Consider the following 8,934-nt stretch of genomic DNA (forward strand, 5'->3'; position numbering starts at 1 on the left):
AACGCGCGTCTGGCGTATAAAATTATAATCCTGGTACATTTGATAACTATTTGTATACATTAATGAAGAAACACAGGCAATGTTGTTTACATATATGTAGGAACGCAGGCACGTTTGGATTCAAAACAAATGATATGGTAGAATTAAACAACCACATGCTAAGAAAAAGAACATCTGACATACACGGATAAATATCACCATCTGATACATCCATCTTCAAACTGTAGCGAAATATTAGGGGTCATACATTGTGAGATGTTGTTCTTGTTTTTGTGTCATACCCCATGACTGGTAGTCAGTCTACCTGTTGGAAAACCATTTGTATATATGACGTTAGGTATTATTCATAAATAAGTTACATGTGCAGGTAAATTGGTATTAATCCATTACCTTCATCTACATGTAAACATGTCTTATTGAATAGATTTGTTCACTAGTGTTTATGGTGGGTTTTTGAGTCATTGTGTGTAGTGCGGATTACTTGTAATAGTGGGTACTAATTTAATTTGGGAAAACATGTGGACATTGTTACATATATGTTTTGTTCATAATTATCATGATTTATATGTATTGCATATTGTGATATTTGTTCCTGATGACACACTATGTTGGTCAGAAAGTCACAGGTCTTAAAGTCACGAACATGAAGTTTCTATTTATTTTTGATTTTATATTTCCTGCAACATTTAGATATTTAACAATTTTAGTAACATATTTTGTAATACAAACTACTCAATTGATTACGACTTCTTATAAATGTGATTCGAGCAGAAACGAAATGCATCTATATTCTGGCTTTTCAAAACTCTTCCCTCTGAAAAATCACATTGCCAGTCGTCCGCGTGTTTACAAACAAAAAACGGAGGTTCATGACAATGTCTACACAAACGCTCCTCGCTTATATACATCAGACATAGATATAACCTTAATTGATATAATCAGATTCGACATTATTGATACAAGCTATACTTTAGTGTAGTATTAACATGGGTAGTCATTATATTCGTGTTATTTTAGTCCTCATTATCGCTCGAATCAATTATTTTTTCACTCAAACATCAATGTCAAAAATGATATAAATGTGAGTATGAATTATGTATAAAGAAATGCTCGTCTAAGGTAGAGATACTTGAATGGGACAGGAATGACATTGAATCCCTGTCAATTAATATCATATAGATATAAGGAGACGTGGTATGAGTGGCAATGAGATAACTCTCCTCCCAAGTCACAATTTGTAAAGGTAAATCAGTATAGGTCAAAAAAAGGTTTTCGATTCGGTGGTTTGCTCACACCGAATAGAAAGCTATAAAGGACCCTTCAAATGAATAATCTAAAACCATTCCAACGGGAAAACCATCGACAGAATCTTTACGAAAAAGCAGAAGATACATACTTATGAACCACATCTACAAACTACTGAACATTGTATTCCTGACTTGGGATAAATGCAAACAAACGCAGCCTCTTAAACGTGTTAATATACACCAACCTTCATTGTTCTCTGAAACAAAAGTGTTGCATCACAACAAAGATAGAAAATACACTGAACGAATAGAGTAGAACTATGATACCATGTTAATACAAAATGAATAAAATAACAAATAAAGTAAACAGTAGTACACCGCTCTGAGATATCAAACATTTACAAAACAAATCAATAACCTTAAGCAAATATCCGTCGAATACAAAAATATATGAAGTTATATTCTTATTCGACAGCTCAAACGAATATAATTCTTTTAATAAATAAAACAACACATATATAGGATGAGTGTGCCTACAACTGAAGCAGCCTTCGGTATTAACTTTACATTCAATATAATTCTCAAACAAAAGTCCTTCACTATAATCCAGACACACTACCAATCCAATCATACAATAGCACAGTAATATAGTTACACAATCAAAAACTATCTACAAAAGAGGAAAAAATCATATTTATATAATGTAATATATGATGCATATACTCCTATTAACGATAACCATCTCATAAAAGGGTGGGTGGATGGGTAAACATAATAACGAATGCTGCTACTTTGAACTATAGGCAAACTTCGAATAACTTTATTTTCTCAAACTAACCCCTTAAGTAATACTTAATCATACTTTTCACGAAAATCATGAGGGCATAAACTCGTAAAACCGGCACTACGGGTACATGCCATCCAATCAAATTGAACGTAAACACACAACATGTGCTTCATATAAACACACACACGTGTTTATAGTAAACAATCACTTGACCGTTACAACGTCATGTGACCAATAATTTTAATAAATATATGTAAATGAATGTAATCTAGTGTCAGGCACACTGTTTAAATGGAGAAAGGATATATCTTTGCCGCAATCGTTTGTTTTCTGTTTGATATAATATTAATATTAAGATCCATTTTGATAAATTTTTAGATTGTTTTTGGCAATCGTATTGATTGTCAGCAGGGTGTAAGAACATCAGTTGTTAGACTTGTTAGTAAATGCTCTTTGTTTAAATATTCCTTTTGTTTTTGTTGTCTTTTGGAAACTATTGTGTGTGCTGTGCTGCGACCCATCTGCAACGATGTGTTTTACTTCCACACGTATACAAATTGCGGCTTTTATCAAACGCAATCATAGGTTCAATTTATACTTGTTATTTTTTGTTTGTGCTTGTATACTATTTTCACTCCGGTTTCTATTATCTGTTCATCATATCTCGTCTCTTTAAAATTCAAAAGTCTATCCTAAATTGAGGTAAATTATATGGCCTTCCAAAAACCGTTTTGATTACTTACGTAACTGAAGAAACATTATGAGTCGAATACTATTTTCTACACCTCATGTGTGTGGTATAAAACCCTTGTCGCAAGTTTAATGTTTTCTGTTTGTTATAAAATATTCCAGGTTTGTGGTATAAAACCTTTGTTTCAAGTTTAATGCTTTCTTAATATTAATATTAATGTTCGTTTCTGTGTGTGTTAGATTTTGACGTTTCGTCGTTTGTATTCTCTTATTTTTGAGTGTAAATTCACATTGCGATAAGACGTGTCACGGTACTTGTCTATCCCAAATTCATGTATTTGGTTTTTATGTTATATTTGTTATTCTCGTGGGATTTTGTCTAATACTTGGTCCGTGTTTGTGTGTGTTACATTTCAGTGTTGTGTCGTTGTTCTCCTCTTATATCTAATGCGTTTCCTTCGGTTTTAGTTTGTTACCCCGATTTTTTTTTTGTCCATGGATTTATGAGTTTTGAACAGCGGTATACTACTGTTGCCTTTATTTTTCTTTTTATTATAAAATATTCCATGTTAACATAAATGTCCTAATATTATAGATATATAAGGTAAGTGTAGAGCAAATAAGACTAATTTTAATATGGAAGACCAGACAAAAAGATGATCAAGATACAATATGTACAAAATGAAAAAAAAAGTTGAACACGTAATAATGTTGTTTATACTGCAATCAGTTTTTGTACTATACAGATAAAGCTATACGTATAAACCCGCTTACTTACCGGAACTACTGTATATCATCAACAACGTCACGTTACGAACATTTCAACGTAAAGTAACAATGGTCAAATGGTCAAACATTTATGAATTTAAACTTGTTATGTCTTCAAATTGGTTATTTTTATACCATGTTTATCAAATTTTATTAATTAAGTTCATTTTCCCTTTCTAATTCCTTAATATATCAATGTTTTACCGCCTGGACTACGCTCATAGGGAAATACCCTAAAATGGTATCCCAAGAGGAAAATTCCAACACTTTTTTTTTTTATTTTTGATCGATTTCAGTATAAAGACAATATACGTATAGTGTCTTGAAATATGAAATTTATTGGTATACGGCACGAAACAGAAAAATACTCGGTAGAACCTCGCATTTTCCCGTTTCTAAGCCTTATACAAATAAATTTCATATTTCAAGACAATAAACGTATATTGTCTAATTAAACATGTTAATATCTATAGGGAAGGACACCGTTAATGATTGTGGAACACAACTACAAGAAACATTGGTTAATGGACGATACAAAGGTAAGACTACAATTATGATTAAATCAAAAAGTATTTACGACAGCAGATATATTATACATAATAAATGCATGTGTCTGGTATGATGAAATTATTGGAATATTTATTTTCTTTAATTTACTTCATATTTAGCAACAGTCGGTAACAATTGTATGTTATCGACCCAAAATATATCCACATTAATAGAAACAAATCTCGTAGTATACATGTACCAATGGGATAATAAAATCTCATAGAACGAAGACAGACTGACAAAACATGGGGAATATGCCAAAGGGAGAATCAAAATTAGGTCGAGGAGGGACAAACAAAAGCAGGGATCAAAATAACAATAAAAAGGAAAAAATACAAATGGGAGATTCAAAATAGATCGAGGACAAGCTGCAAAATTTCGGAGGAACATTCCAAAAGTAGAATCAAATTGTGTCGGTCGAGGACAGATTGTCACAATCAGGGGAACATGTCAAAGGAAGAAAAACAATGTATTGGCCAGGGACAAACCGAGAAAATCAGGGCCCATTTTCTACAGGGAAAATCAAAACGTTTAGGTCGAAGACAGACCGATAAAATAAGGAGGATATACCAAAGAGATAAGCGAAACTTATAGGTCGGTGAGACCAACAAAATCAGAAGGAAGATACAAAAAGAAGATTCAAAACTTTTAGATTAAGCACAGACTGACACAATCAGGGAGAAGACACCAAAAAAAGAACCAAAACTTATAGTTAGCGGACACCCGCGATAAATTCAGGGGGAATATACGAACGTATTAGTCGAGGTGAGATCTTCTAAATCGGAGAGGAGATACCAAAGACAGAATCAAAACGAAAAAGGTCGCAGACAGATTGAAACACTCAGGGAAGACAGAATCAAAACGATTTTAACAAAACACTGAGACGAAATAGATATTTTAGTTTTTGTATAGTTTTTAATTCTAAAAACTCATAATTATATGCGAAGTTCGTTTTCTTCAACATTTCGTAATTCTCTACTATCTATAGTATATGTTCAGTGAGTACTTCTAATAACTTTGTAATCATTATTAGATATATGTTCGATTAGTTATTTTCGGCCAAAATAAAAGTTTTATTTATCTTGTTTTATATTCTGAGCCAAAGATAATTTAAAAGTAAACTGTGCATGTTTTAGTAGCAACACTCCACCGTCTCTGGTTAACAAGTAGATATTACCCGATTGATATGTGTATACCAAAATTTCGTTAATAGAAGGTGTCTGCTTACAAGGAAAATGTTAGACATTTTGAAATATCTGTGATACAATGTTCTCATGTAAAGCAGGATCGATTCAACCTTAGATCCCCCAAGGTCACATTTTGTGGGGATCTTGTTGTTTAGTTGTGAATTGTGAATGAATCTTTTTGTAGACTGTGGTTTGCCTTTAAGCTAAATTTGTCGATGTTTTAGCTCACCTGGCCCAAAGGGGGTAAAATTGTTAACCAAGTCAAGATCTATCTGCCATACATAAAATGCAGTTTTTGGCTTATTACTCAAAGAACAAAGCATTCAGGGCAGATCTGACTTGGGGTAAAATTGTTAACCAGGTCAAGATCTATCTGCCATAGAATTTTAAGATGAATCGGACAACATGTTGTTGGGTTGCTGCGCCTGAGTTGGTAATTTTAGGGAAATTTTGCTGTTTTTGATTATTATCTTGAATATTATTATAGATAGAGATAAACTGTAAACAGCAATCATGTACACCAAAGTAAGACCTAAAAATAAGTCAACATGACCAAAATGGTCAATTGACCTCCTAAGGAGTTATTGTCCTTTATATATCAATTTTTAACAATTTTCATAAAATTTGTAAATTTTTATTAAATTTTCCACTGAAATTACTGGGCTAAAAAATAATTATAAGCAGCAAGAATGTTCAGTAAAGTAAGATGTACAAACACATCACCATCACCAAAATACAATTTTGTCATGAATCCATCTGCATCCTTTGTTTAATATTCATATACACCAAGGTGAGCGACACAGGCCCTTTAGAGCCTCTATTTGTGTTTTGCCATGGCTTTGTCGGTCTCTCTTCTACTTGTTATTTATGAAGAAACACAGGCAATGTTGTATACTGATATGTTGGAACGAAAACATGTTTGGACTCAGAACAATTGATATGGTAGAATGAAACAATCACAACCATTTATTCTTTTTGTATAGTCCGGATTACTTGTATTAGTGGGTACCAAATTAATTTGGGAAAACATGTGGATATTGTGACATATATGTTTTGTTCATAATTATCATGATTTATATGTATTGCATATTTTGGTATTTGTTCCTGATGACACACTATGTTGGTAAGAAAGTCACAGGTCTTAAAGTCACAAACATAACGTGTCTAATTATTTTGCTTTTATATTTTCATAAACGTTAAGACATTAAACAATTTTAGTAACAAAACTTGTAATAAAAACTATTTAATTGATTACGACTTCTTATTTATGTCATTCGAGCAGAAACAAAATGCATCTCTATTGTGCTAAATGAAAAGTCTGAAATCTTAAAGGAATTTGTTCTAGCTTATTACATGTGACAATGTTTCTTGTTTAGGGTAATTCGCCTTTACCCTATGCAACAAACAGAGGAGATCAGAATGCTGTGACACTTTTGATAAGTCTTGGTGCCAATGTGGAGGCTCGAAATTACAGGGTAAGTTGTTCTTAATTATTTTCTTTTAAATATGACAGACTATTTTCAGATTCATTCAGTGTTTCTCTTGCTACGCATACCTGTATATCTATATGTGTATGTTGAGGTTTTGTGCTTTGTTGTGTGTTTATAGGAATACAAAGTTGGTATGGGTTTGGGTGTGAATGTATGTATGTGTGGGTATGTGTACGGTGTGTGTAGGTGTGTGCATATATGTTTTAATATGTATTTAAGGCGATAGATATTTATATACTAAAACATCAAAAACTGTTTTTGAAAGAAAGGAGAAATCGTTGATGTCAGATCTTGGTTTATTTTCCTTTTCATCAGTTGAAATGTCTATTGTTGCTTGAATGTTTTGTAATAACAAGTGTCCGTTAAGTAATTTTTTCATCATGTATTTTCATTTTATTGTTCGCCTATTATGATCATGGTTATACCACGGGTTAACACATTAACTGGATAACAGTCAGTTGGGCAGCATATATATTTTTACTAAGACGTCAAATTATTATCGTTTTCTCGATTTGAAGTAAAACGTATTAATGAGTTTTTTGGTGGGGTTTTTTTTTGGGGGGAGGGGGGTTACCAACATAGGTAGATCTAGCTGTCGAACCATAGAATACTTCGTGATTATTTTTAATGTGAATTTAGGGTTATTAGCTAAATTTGTTCAAATAGGTTTTCAGTATTTATAAACAAAGTCTGTAATGAGAGTCTAAAAAGCTAAAAAAAAAAACTATGTTGGGGTTGGCAATGGAGTTATCGGTGTTATAATCGTGACGTTCTCTTTTGTTCCAAATCAACCTCCGAAACGTAACCTTGATCGTCTTCAGGGGTAAGTGTATCCAAAGCTGGCATCTCTTCAGTTGTAATCCATGTAAACTAATAGGTAAGTAAGTGTTTACCCATAGCTTATTCGTAGTTTCACGATCGAGTCCCTAATGCGTCTCATTTTACTGTAAAACACAGTGTACCAACTTGTATCATCATGTATTAGTTTCACATGTCTCCCGTTAGTGATAGCTAAAACATGTGCCTAAACTTCATTGTGTTTTTAAAAGATTTTCTTTCGCTGAATTCCCCGTTAATGTATCGTGACGATTTAAAACTGTTACAACATATATAAAGAATGTAGGGACCAACTGTTGCCCGCCTCTGGGTGTGAGATTTGTTCGCCGTGTTGACTACACAATAATGATGGTCTTAGTCTGTTTTCTATTTCCGGTCAGGTTTTATTTTTAAACAGTCCATACGGTCATTCTCAATTTTAGATATCATCTAATGTGCCCGTTTAGATAAAATATTGATAATATTTAAGCATATCAACGCATTCAGCTTGTAAATTTGATCTGTATACATTGTCTGATAACACTGGCACTGCTTGTTTTATTTTATAACAGAATATGACTCCTCTCCATTTAGTCAGAAACTCAAACATTGCTAAAATATTAATCGAAAATGGAGCCGACGTTAACAGTAGAGATAGCATTGTGAGTATGTATAACGTAGTAAGGAATGCGTATTTCTATACTTCATCGGACAACTTACATATTAAAAACCTTTCCGATGTATTGTGTATTGCTAAGTGTACAACAATAACGCACTCAAAGCCATGTCACATAAATTAGCAGCAGTGAAGATAGCAATGTGAGTATGTATTACATGGTAAGTAATCCGAAGTTTTAAATATAACTTTAAGGTACATGGAACACCTATAAAACATCCTGAAATATATTATTGGTCTTAGGCTGAGGACAATAAAGTATTCGTATGTGATATGCTTCTTTCGCTTTGTAAATAAACGCATGCTTTAAATCCAATAACATTTGTTTGTACATGCGTAACTTGACTACTGCAAAATAATAATTTTCTTTCAATTGGCATGCATTTAATATACTTCATTCATTTAAAACACTTTACATGTGTACATGTTGTTACTTTTTCATGTATCATGACTGTGATGTGTTGCAATTGACATATTTGACCTAGATACGACAACCGTCAAATGTTGGCTTTTCTAAACTCTTCCCTCTGAAAAATCACATTGCCAGTCGTCCGCGTGTAAACAAACAAAAAACTGAGGTTCATGACAAAGTCTACACAAACGCTCCTCACTTATATACATCAGACGTAGAAATACACATAATTGATATAATCAGAATCGACATTATTGATGCAAGCTATACTTTAGTGTAGTATTAACATGGGTAGTCATTATATTTGTGTTA

This window comes from Mytilus trossulus, chromosome 5, assembly GCF_036588685.1.
Source record: "Mytilus trossulus isolate FHL-02 chromosome 5, PNRI_Mtr1.1.1.hap1, whole genome shotgun sequence".
Classification (NCBI taxonomy): domain Eukaryota; kingdom Metazoa; phylum Mollusca; class Bivalvia; order Mytilida; family Mytilidae; genus Mytilus; species Mytilus trossulus.